The sequence below is a fragment of the Euprymna scolopes genome, chromosome 14 (genome assembly GCF_053919585.1).
Source record: "Euprymna scolopes isolate OS-2025 chromosome 14, ASM5391958v1, whole genome shotgun sequence".
NCBI lineage: Eukaryota > Metazoa > Mollusca > Cephalopoda > Sepiida > Sepiolidae > Euprymna > Euprymna scolopes.
This window is the reverse complement of record NC_136495.1, coordinates 142,925,463-142,938,369: the sequence shown is the minus strand read 5'-3', so window position 1 is coordinate 142,938,369 and position 12,907 is coordinate 142,925,463.

Sequence of the window (12,907 nt, the reverse complement as noted above, 5' to 3'; positions counted from 1 at the left end):
CAGCACATATTTCCTCATAGGGCGTTTCCCAGAAAGAAACTAAACTACATAATGCCGCTGTATATCACAGAAAGTACAGACATTAATAATATACCGTAACTGAAAATACATTATTTTTTCATTAAGTAGTTCAACGATTTTTTTTTAATTTTGTTAATTGACAATTATTATTTCTTTTCGTTGATTGAATTATTTTCTTTTCGTTGATTGAATTGCTTTGTTCAGTTTCCTTTGTTATTATTGTTGATTAAATATGGCATTCACTCACTTCATTCATTTTATTCTTCGTATTTTTATTATTTAATTCGTGTTTTTTTTATTATTTATTATCATTATTATTTTATTTTAATTCGTTTTATTTTGTGTGTCCGGCAATCGGAAGATCCTATTTATTAAAAAAAAAAAAGATAACGTTATTATATACTACCAACATTGTATCATCGTATCTATATATCTATATATCTATATACTAGTAATTCATTATTCGTAGTATGTTGTCACCTTCTCTCCTCTCTTTTAATTAATAGAATTCCCGATAAAATAATATACAACCTGAACATCATGGTACGCGTGCGTAAGTTAAAGTTACTACAATAGATTAATATATCGAATATGTAAAAATGTATTTAGATATAAAATGTCACTATTTACTAAATTATCTGTTACTTTGTTGACTCTAAACTTTTAATCTATTTATTTTTCTTACTGTGAAGCACTCACACACACAGAAACATATTTCCCTTTCTCTCTCTCTCTCTCTCTCTCTCTCTCTCTCTCTCTCTCTCTATATATATATATATATATATATATATATTCTTCCTCTTATATAATTGTGCATACATATATATATATATAGAGATCTATATATATATATATATCTATACATATATATATATATATATATGTATATCTATAATATAAAGCTGAATGTCAGTGTGTACATGTGTGCGTGTGTGTGGTCAGGAATGGACTCCTATGTGTTTGACTCTTTTAAAACAACTGATTACATATAATGAGAGTAGATATATCGAGACACAGGAATGTGTATGTTTGATCTGGCAGAACAGTGGTTCATTAAAATAGTGGGAGCTGCGTTCGGGCCTGGTCCACAATGTATGAAAAAAAAAATAATAAAAAAAACGTTTGCAAGTGTTTTTTTATATAGATGTACATGAGAATACTTTGATAAGTATTTATTTTACTGAAATAAGGGGTGGTATAATTAAAATGTGCGCCTGCCCTCCATAGGATTGAAATAGGCACACACTTTAATAAAGACTTTTCATATCTATCTGCGTAAGTATATTTGAAAAATATGTGTCAGTTTGCAGAAATATGGTATAATATAATTATGTTCGCACCTGACCTACATAGAATGTAAATATGTAACACACTTTAACAAGTTTTTTTTTTTTTAATATAGATCCACAGAATATTGTGATGAGTGTTTCAGTGTGAGCAGGTATGGTATAATAAATTATGGTGTTTATCTATTTTATTTTTACTTTCATCATATTTTGCTTTGGGTTTGATACCTCGAAATTCAAAACAAATTTACAACCCTTCCTTTTCATAACTTATCATACTTTCATAAATCATAGTCCATTTTCTGTAGGCTGTTTTTGAACCCAGTCAACGACGGGTACTTTTGCTAGTATTTATATATATATATATATATATATATATATATATATATATATATAGAGAGAGAGAGAGAGAGAGAGAGAGAGAAAGAGAGAGAGAGCACGATATATATATATATATATATATATATATAGAGAGAGAGAGAGAGAGAGAGACAGACAGAGAGAAAGAGAGAGAGCACGATATATATATATATATATATATATATATATATATATATATATATATATAAAGAGAGAGAGAGAGAAAGGAAAAAAGAGAGTTCAATCAACAGAGAGAAGGGGTAAATCTATTAATATTTTAATATATAAATCTTATTGATCAAAAGTAAACAAGATAAAACATAAGAATTGTTATTAAATCATTTGAAAGCATCATTAAAATGTAAAAACTTTGAGTAAATAGATAAAACTGATTTCGAACACAATAAATGCTAAATATTTTATTAATAGATGGAATAATTATATGATTATATTGCTCTCGTTTTTTTTACGTGCAAGGTAAAACAGGTAGCAGTGATTTTTTACCAGAAATATTTAAACTTAAACGAAAAAAATTGAATAATATTTGCCTTTCATCTTTTATTTTAAAATATTTCGCATTTTTCATGTGTTCTAAAAATATTTTATCTGTTTATTCAATGTTGTCATATTGATTTTCGTTTCAAATAGATATACCTGATTATTGCCGACTACGGATATTGTTCTTGAAGCTATATCTCCCAATCTCCATTGATATTTAAACAGTGTTTGAAGAGAATCACTGTACATATTACATCAATTTGGATATCAGTTTTCGAATTCAATATAATTTACAGTGTATAGAAAATAGATTACTTTTTCTTTGGTCTTTGAATTAAGGAGATGTCTAATTGAATTCTTTACGATAGAAAACATTCGTGCCTGAAATCGGATACACAAAAAAGGGAAATTCTAATCGGCTTTTAAAAAGGGTTTCTTCGAGCTTTTAAATATTCTTCTCAACCGGAGGACGTGCGTGTAAGGTCCTTCGATAAGGTTCTCTATAGCAATGCAGGGATTCTCTTAAGTTAAGGTTATCGCCATTTTATTTCATGTCAATCTTTTTTTGCATTTCCTTTTTCGAGGGAAAAAAGTCATAGGGCGAGAAGTGTCGAGACTCGTGAGCTGACATGCACAATTCAGCAGGAGTCCTCGTCGACGAAAAATAGGCAAAAGAGAATAGCGGAAATAGCACAGAGTGAGATACGGTGCGGTTATTGTGTTCACGTTTATATTCTTCTATTCTAGTTATAACAAAAGAGGTTTGTGTGAAAAGATGGTATGGCGATAGAGCAACGCATGGCTTTAGAATGGTACAGTTTAATAGAGGGAAAGAACTATATTTTTCGCATCCTACGGCGTAAGGATTTCCGTTTCATCAGTGTATCTAGAAACACATCTCAAGACATTCCTGTGTGTGTGTGCGTAAAGATATATTTTTGCAACGTAGCACTGTGAAACTGCAGTTGCATAATGTTATTGTATCATAGTTTCTTACATTAAATAAAAAAAAAGATTCCCAACAACAAATCTAATACTGTGAATATACAAACAGTTTTACGTTAGTCTTAGGATTCACATACGATTCTACGAAGACACTTTTAACACAAACGATGTTTATGTGAGAAACATAAAGCAAGTAGAGAAAAAGTATGTTCGATTTAAACAAAAATCATATAATTTCTCACTCTATTATGGTTTCTACGTGGTCAAATGAAGATTGAATATTAAGTACAGTATCATATGGAAATCAACCCAGACAAGGCAGGTTGATTGGTTGTTTTTTACGGCATATCAACCCTTTTCAGGTTATATAATGCTGAATCCAAAGCTTTAGAAGTGTTTTTTTTTTAATAGCATATTTGTTATGTTCAAGTCAGTTTCTATCTAACCCATAGTTGGGACCCTAACAGGTACTACCACTCTGGGTCAGAGTTGACCTGGGAGCAATGGCAATTAAAGGATGGCTCCACACTCCCCAAAGCCCGGAAGCTTGGGCCTCACCATTGGATACATTTTAAGGTAATATCCAGGACCGACAAGACAGCACGCCACTTGATATTAAGAACTAAAACGTACAACTGTATAATCAAAACTAGCCTACGGTGAGATCGATTTGAACCACGTTTCTTTATCAGAAACAGTGTTCATTGGGTGTTGCCAGGAAAGGAAAACATAAGGATTCGAGAGTTACGAAGCTGCTCGAAATAAAACTAAGATTTTATTTTGTCACACCTTACATACTAAAAAAAAGAAATTATATTTCTATTAATCATATGGAAAAAAATTATGTTACTGTTCTTTTTCTATTAAAATACAGTTTTGACGCTACAGAAAAATGACGAAAAATTATCCTTCACAATTTAAAACACATATATACATGACCATATTAAATAAAGCTGATTCGAAATCATTATCAACTTGATATATTCCATCATTACGACTTTATTTCTATCATAACAATTACAATCACTTTGGTGAGAGTCCAACATAAATTAGAGGTTGACGTGTCCTTATGTTTGTTTTACTAGTTTAGATTAATTGCGTTCTTCCTCATCTTAAAAATGTAGAAGCTTCTTTCTAAGATCCCGAAACAAGCATTCGAATGATCTCATGTAAACTGTTTGGAATACCACATAGTTTATTATAAATGTTATATCCAGCGCAAATCTTATATATTCCATTGGAATATGATTATACTAGCAGGCTGCTAGGCGTTTCTGAGTATTAAACGCAACGTTAAATAGTTTACAGAATGAAAAATAATAAAGAAACTGAAACATAACCATGCGAATATAATTTTTTTTATTTAAACAGTTCATTTTACAAGGCAATTTTAAATAAGAAAACACTCCAACTGAAATCTAAACTGAAATCTAAAGATTCACGTTCGATAACCATTAACCTCGTTTGATAAGATCTGCAAAAATGTTTTCTATGTACTCATTATTTAAATAATGTGAACGATTCGCGCATGCGCGATCGTAAAACATTAGTGAACAGACAAACATGCGATAACCCCCACGTAATAATTGTTTTATTTTTACCTATTTACCAGTCAGGTTTTTTTTCGGATAAAACACGATTAAATATTTTCCGCATGTCTGATTACCCTATATAAAAATTTCAAATCTGTTGATTAAACATTGATTGGGTATATAGTTTGAGAAATTTTCTCACAAATATGCATACTTTTATAGATATCCTAGACGATGTTTTCAGAGAGATTACCGTGGTAAAAAATGGGATGCAGATTTAAAAGCTGTGCAGGTAACGTGGGAGGCTGATTCGTTCCACAGGAATATCCTTGATTCAGCTGTTAACTGGATATATTTTCTTCATTATTTATGTTTATATATTATTATGTTTTGGCCACCTTCGATAACATATGACTTTGATTTATTTTACAATAAGAATTGCAGTGTAAACCTATTCATATGACCTACAATATACAGATTATATAGTATTGTTTTAATCAATTATTTTCGTAAACTTCTTACTAAAGCTTTATTTGACCTTTTTCTATTATCCGAGAAAAAATCATGATATTTGCATGCTCATCCATTCATTTTTTTATATCACATGTGTGTATTTTATGGTGATTATTTACAGTGTTCATATTCTAAATACTATGAAATATTTATGGTTTCAAGCTGTGCACTGCAGTATAGAAAATAACTAGCACGTATGTTTAATGTCATTGAAACCATTGTATATATTTACTTTAAAAACGTGTTCTAAGCATTCGCCTTCTATTGCATTCCCAGTAGATGGATTAAAAAAACAGAAAATGGGAGAAAAAAAGGTAAATAGAACGAAGCAATATTTTCAATTGTAATATAAGTTTAGATTTATCTAAAACGGATTCAGACTGATAAGGTGCATCAGTATCTATATCTGTAACATAACTTTATGCATGTCTATTTTTATCGATTTTACGAGAAATGTCAGGATAAAATAAAAAAAATAATTGCTGAGGGGGGCATTCTTATTCAACGAAAAAAAAAACAAACAAGAAATACTGAATAAACGAAGTAAAGTGAAGTTGAATGCACCACTAAAACAGGAGGTAAACGTGTAGAAAAATACACATCTCATAAATAAGGATAAAAAGAAATATTCCAGTCAGAAAAAAATCGAATGAAAAGCATATGTTCATCACATTGTGGGACAAAGTGAAAAAAAACAATGTAACAAAGAAAGAAATATAATATACGACCCAATGATTAGGTTCACTCAGTACATATCACCAAGGATTCCGTCAATGTTGTCAATAATGCAATTTAAGATATTGTTATCTATATATTTATTTACAAAAAAAATCTACTCTGCATTACATGACGCTTTGTTTCTTATTCTTTTAATCGCATTCTCATTTCATTCTGTCATTCTGGTTTGTTGTTCTTTTTTTCATTGTGATATGATTCTTCCTCTGATTCTCATCATATTTCATACTCGCATATTCTCTACGTTTTCACCTCGTGTATTCCTTATTCCCATTATCTTTTTATTTTGTCTTTCTGCTTTCTGCATAGCAATAAACAGAAAGTTTACTCACTTTAACAACCTTCTTATAGCTTTATAATAAACATTTGATTAGAAATTTATCTGATGAAAACTCTTTCTAGTTTTAGTATCTGACGGTTTTGTTTTTTTCTTTCGTTTAAAGATCTTCATTGGCTCCTTTTTTACTCGCACCCGCACTTTTTCGGTGAATCATTTAGAACTAAATTGACACTTATTGGATTTAACAAATAAAGCAAAAAATCGCAAAAATAATAAACTTTAATTATGAATATTGTATCAATGTAGGATTATACACGTTTAATAGGTAAATAGATAAGGATTTGTCACAAATACATCGGGAACTGTGGTCAGGAATTTGTCTAGATATGAGGGCTGATATAACTGAGCATCCCAGAGCCGGGTTGATAACGTTATTGGGTGTAAGGGAACGGAGTATTAAAATTTTGTGTGATGTGACCAGCTATGTTTGTGTAACTAGCAAAATGATGCTAGTAACTCAAGTGGATGTTAAAGTCACCAAATGTGTATAATTGTTAGCTGATATATGGAGAGCTCGCTACATATATGCTGCCAAAGATATGGTTTACATGGCACAGTACATGGACGGGAAAGAACGGTATACAACATTTAATTAACTACCGATATATTGAAGTTTCAGTATAAAGTAAATAAAGTAAATTTCCACCAGAATATACAAATATATCTCTATTTTTTTATTGAAATGCTTGATAACAGATTCCGGAAAAGATTGATAGGTCTGAATTGATCTGTCGAGAATTCAATCTATAAAATTAAAAAAAAAAACATCCTTTCTATAAAATAACATGAAGTTATTAAAAGAAAATTCAATAACAACAGAGAAATGGAATATTCTGCAGAGAGCTAAACCTTGTTTCTCCCTTACTCCAACATTTCATGACAAAAAAGTGGTTAATCCTAATACATTTCTATGTTTATGCTAATAGAATAAAGATTGCGTGACTTTTTTTAAGTGTGTATTATCTACGCATAATTAAAAAAAAATCTGTTAATTTCGCGTTGATATAACCAATGCGAAAATGTAAACCCAGTTACTTGTTCTCTGTAAGTGGAAGATAACTCGTTTACGACTGAAACTCTTCTTAATTTACAAAAAAAAAAAAATTACAAGTTTTCTCAACGTTAAAAAACGACCTTGGTGTCGAACTCTATCCTGTGGGGAGGCATTGTAAATAGAAACTTACTAATAATAATAAAGATAGGATTTCTTACATTACACCACTTTTTTTTTTACTTTGTTACAAGGGGCGTGCAATAATTAATGGCCCTGCCCAACTTTCCCATAATAAGAGAGCAACGAAACTTGACACAGTTATTAGTCTTTCTCTACATAGGAACCACCCAGAGTTATGCATTCCTCCCATCGTTGGATGCAGCTCTGGAGACCGTTTTTTAGAACACCCCAGGTTGGTCCTCCAACCACGACGTGACTTCAGAAATCAAGGCTGCATCATCTGGGAAACGCTTTTCTTTTAAAGACAACTTCATGGCTGGGAAGAGGTGAAAGTCAGAGAGTGCAAGGTCAGGAGAGTAGGGAGGATGGGGTAGAATTCCATAACCAGACGCCCGTGCTTCTGATCTGGCGACATGCGAGTTGTGGACCGGAGCGTTGTCCTGCGGGAGGAAGGTACGTTTGCTGATCTTGCACTCCCTCTTGATTTTGATATCTTCCCTTAATTTACTCAAATGTGAAGCACAATAGGCTCCTGTAATTGTGGTACCCCTTGCCAGGAAATATGTCATCACTTCTCCGTCCTGGTCCCAGAAGACTGTGAGCATGACCTTGCCAGCGGAGGGCTGCACCCTTGCCTTCTTTGGAGGTGGTGAGTCCAAGTGCTTCAACTGCATTGACTGGGCTTTGTTCTCTGGATCATAGTGATGACCCTATGGTTCAACCTGTGTAATCAGCCTTTTGACAAACTTTGACTTATCATCTTGGCACATCTCCAAATTCATAATCGAGCACTCGACGCGTTCTCGCTTCTGGAATGGTGTGAGCAACCTGGGAATGCATCTGGCAGGCACCTTATTCATATGCAAATGATCATAAATGATAGTGTCCACAGACCCTGTACAAATTTGACATCTTGGGCTATTTGGTGAATAATAATGCGCCGATCATCCAAAATGGTAGCCTCAATTTAACGGACAGATGACGTATCAATGGCAGAAGGGAGATAACCATGTCTGGGAGCTTTTTTCCACAGATTTCCGGTCATGCTTGAATTCACGATGCCATCGTTTTACAAGGCTATATGATGGGGCATTATCACCAAGATTCTCTTTCATTCAAAAGTCTCCTGTGGTGTGCGTCCTTTCAAATACAAAAACCGGATCACTGCTCGACGTTCAACAGGTTCCATTTCACACCTGACTCAGTTCAAACACCTGTAAAACAGAAATCACAATTCGTACAGAGCTGTAATTTGCCACATACCCCATATAGATATTAGTAATTGCGCCTGCAAAATTTCAGCTAGATCAGACAATGGGAAGTGGGTCAGGGGCATTACTTATTGCACCCCCTTGTTTTGGACTGGTAATTCCCAAGAAAATTATTGTTTGGAGTTATATGTTAACTTCTATTTTTATTGAAGCGATAATATTAGGAAGGTTTTTGACTCGGTATTATTTTGATAGCATAATTTAATTCAACAGGAGAAAAGTGTATACCCTCTAGGGCTATGACAATAGAATATTCTTACCATTGTTTTTACTCTGGAGTATATATCTGACACGGTTCGACAAAGCTAATCAATCTTGAACCACATCAGTCTATAAAAAAGCATATAAGATATCAACAAATGCACACTCGAGAGTCAAAACAATAAAAAACGTCTTCTGATGTCATATAGGTAATACTCACTAAGACCAAATGAATAGTGTGATTGTGAACAGGAATCAATTGAGTTGTGCAAGGATAAGATAGGTTCTTATAAATCAGTGGGCGAATGGATCAGATACGGACTACTGATAGCGCACTATCCTATATGCCATGCCATTACAGTATGAATTGCATAATTAATGATCTATATAAAATAGTTGTTTTGCGTCAGACTTGTTACGTTATTCTATGTGTCTGTTGGAAGTCAAGTGGTTTGTGAATTGAGGACATATGACTTCAAACGTAGAAGTTCCGGGAATATGTGGTATTTCTTATGGTAATCTTTAATATAACAATTATTTCTGCTATTTCTTAAATGAAAACGGGTTATTCGGGGTAGATTTTAATATAACCAACTAGTGTTAGTTTCATTCTAGCAGGAATAGTACACCAGAGATAATAATGGTCTAGGTATTTAATTCTATCCTACAGTTAAATCAATGTTCTTTAATTTGAGTAAATCAGTGGAAAATTAACCAGATCAATTATTTAACAAAAAAATTTACATAAATTCTCTTAGAGATGTATTTATAACATCCCTTTGGATGTAAGCACTCAAGATTTAATCGTCAGGAACAGTGTAGTTTATGTGTTTTCCAATGTTACAGTTAAGATATTCCTTATATAATCCGATGGATTTAATCTCAAACGTATTTTATTTCGCATAGGAATTGAGCATTAAATAGTGGTGCACTCTCAGTGCATGTACTAATGTTTAATAAATGTTGGCAATGTTCAAGCGTATGCTATGCTCATATTGTTTTGCGAGTCAATTTTTTTTAATTCTATGTATTAATTCTTTATATATATATATATATATATATATATATATATATATATATATATATAAATTATATAGGCGTTAACACTTACCAATGACGGGAGGCCGCTCATGGAGAAGGGTTAAAGAGTGTACAGTAGTCAAAAGGTCAATATAGTAATCGATATTAATGGAAGTTCGGTAAATTTGTAAGTTAAGTGTAACGGCTCATCAGAAAAAAATTCACGTTAGACTTGAAGACAACCATATTTATAGGCAGGTTGGAAGCAGGAAAACGGAAGACAATTCCACCGGGTGCACTTCTACGAAAAAGCTTTGATCCTGGAATCGACGTTAAGGTTTAGGCACCGATAAAGAGTGGGAGGGAATTATTGATATTGTTTTCAGTTGGACGAGTGTGTCTTGTGAACGTTTGAGGAGGGGGTACAACAGATTGAAGCTCAGTCGAACACATCCATCAAAATAGCGATAAAGCAGAGACAAACGCGCAACATCTCTTCTGTGAGATAGAGGTTGCAGCGAAGAAAAAAGGGCATCTCCCACGAAAACACAAAGTCTATTTTGAACCTTATAAAGGCAGGGCACGTCCTTTCTTGCAGCCCCTGCCCAGATGTGGCAACAGTATTCCATTCTTGGGCGTACCTGGCTCTTATATAGATAAGCAATTGCATCAGCAGTGAGATTTCTACTGGATCGATTGAAAGATCCGACAATTTTTCCAGCGGCCTTGGCAACAGATTTGATGCACGTGTTCTATTTAAGATCAGGAGTAAAGCTCAAGCCCAGAAGCGTGTCAAAACGAGGCCTCTCCAAGACGAGAGCCATTCATTTTAATTGATGCCAGATGGGGATCAGAACGTTGATGATGTAAAGATAGAAGCTTGGTTTTAGGTGCATTAAAAGTAACAAGCCACTCCTTTCCCCATTGTACAACGTGATCAAGATCAAAGGAGAGAGAATCAGAGAGCACTTAGTCGTTTACTGTCTTAGATGTGCTACCATAGATTGTAGTGTAACGAGCAAAAATGTCTACAAATGACGTAACGATGTGATTTGGAAAATCATTAATGTAGATCAGGAGAATAATTGGGCCTAGGATGGACCCCCGAGGGACTTAAGCATTAATACTGTGAGCTTCTGAGTTTTGCCCATCAACTACTACTCTTATGAATCTATCAGAGAGAAATGATTTAATAATTGGGAAGACATTTCCAGCTATACCATAGCTGGAAATCTTGTGAGGTAAACCTTTATGCTATAACCTATCGAAACCCTTTGATTTGTCAAGAGCAATTGCCTTAAAAAGTTGCATCTGTCGAGAGATTCGCTAACCCTATGATATATTACTGTAAGCCCATCTGCTGTAGATCTAGCAGAACAGACACTATATTGTGTGTCACTAAGAAGGTAATTTTTGCTTAGATGTTTGATTACTTCTCTATTCAACACAGATTCCAGCAACTTACTTATGACGCATAGGAGACATATTGTCCTGTAATAATAGGGGAGTGAACGATCACTTAAATACAGCGCATATTGATGAGATTTTCCAGTGTGATGGGAAGAACTTTTCCAGGGTGATGGGAAGCAATTCTCTTTAATAAAACGTTTAAACAGTTTTGTAAGTATGGGCGCTAGTTCAGGTTGAAGTTTTTGAGTACTATAATTGGAATACCGTCAGGGCAGGTTGCTTTACTTGAGTCAAGGTTTTTTATTAGTTTGGCAACATCACGTACATATAATTGTATAATACATAGCGTGTCTTCTGATACAGGAGGAAATATTGGGGTTTGCGAATGGTAGAATTAGCTGCAATTTCATGGTAAAGATTTTTCCTTTGACTGATGCTGACGAGATTAACTCCATTGATGATAATTGGGATAGAGCACGCACTTCTGTTCAGGATTCTGTTTGCTATTTGCCAAAACTGGTGGGAACCAACGCTGCTCTGCTACTTTAGACTTGACGGAATGAACATACAACTCTCTTGCGTTCTTTATTACTTTCTTACAATGGTTGCTGGCAGTCCTGAAAGCGGCTTTAGTTTTCATACATCCATTAGGTAAGAAGCAGTGGAAAAAGTGATTTGTGTGCGCAATGGCAGCAGCACATTCTGGAGAAAACCATGGCTGGCTGTTAGGTTTTTGCTAGAACTTTTCGATGGTATGAAACGATCTATACCTACAATTAATCATTCGGTCATCTCTGATCCTATAGAGGACACATCCTTTTTAAACATGGAACGCAGAAATAGATCCGATATAAATGTACAGAAGCTATATCAGTCAGCCATAGTGTATCCATATACTGTACGATGGAGAGGTACGTCTGAGACCTTGTTACATTTTATTTTCATCTTAATTGATACAAATGAGTGGTTGGAAGATCCAAGAGACAGAACGGAAACGTAACATGGTGCAGGTCAAGTTGTGAGAGAAAGGTCTAGGAGACTGGTATACTCTTCGTCATTGTCGGGCACACTGGTGGGTTCGTGAACAATCTTAGTGACGTCATAAGCAATGGAGAAATTATAATAGATACTCCCCTAATTATTGGTATTGTTTTAGTGGGCTAACCATTCCACATTGTGCAAATAAATAAGTATATATATATATATATATATATATATATATATATATATATATATATATATATATATATATATATATATATACGCATGTAGATATACTTTTGTGTAAAAATATATACGTGTGTATCATTTCAAATCATAGCTCATTCTGATTAAAACATGTTTCATTTCATCTTTCATTCCTGTGCCTTACCATGATATATACGTTTGTTTACATTCATACAGCAACCGGATAATTAATAATCTCACCACTCTCTCAAGCAAAATTGTTATACTATAAGTACAAACGGCCTTCCAGTAAACATAGTTTAAACACTGAACCGTACATTTCTCTATTGTCATGTGCAGTTTACTTAATGTATTGATTATATCAATGTTTCAATTACGATCATACTGACATTGTAAGGCTTTTCTTTGTGCAT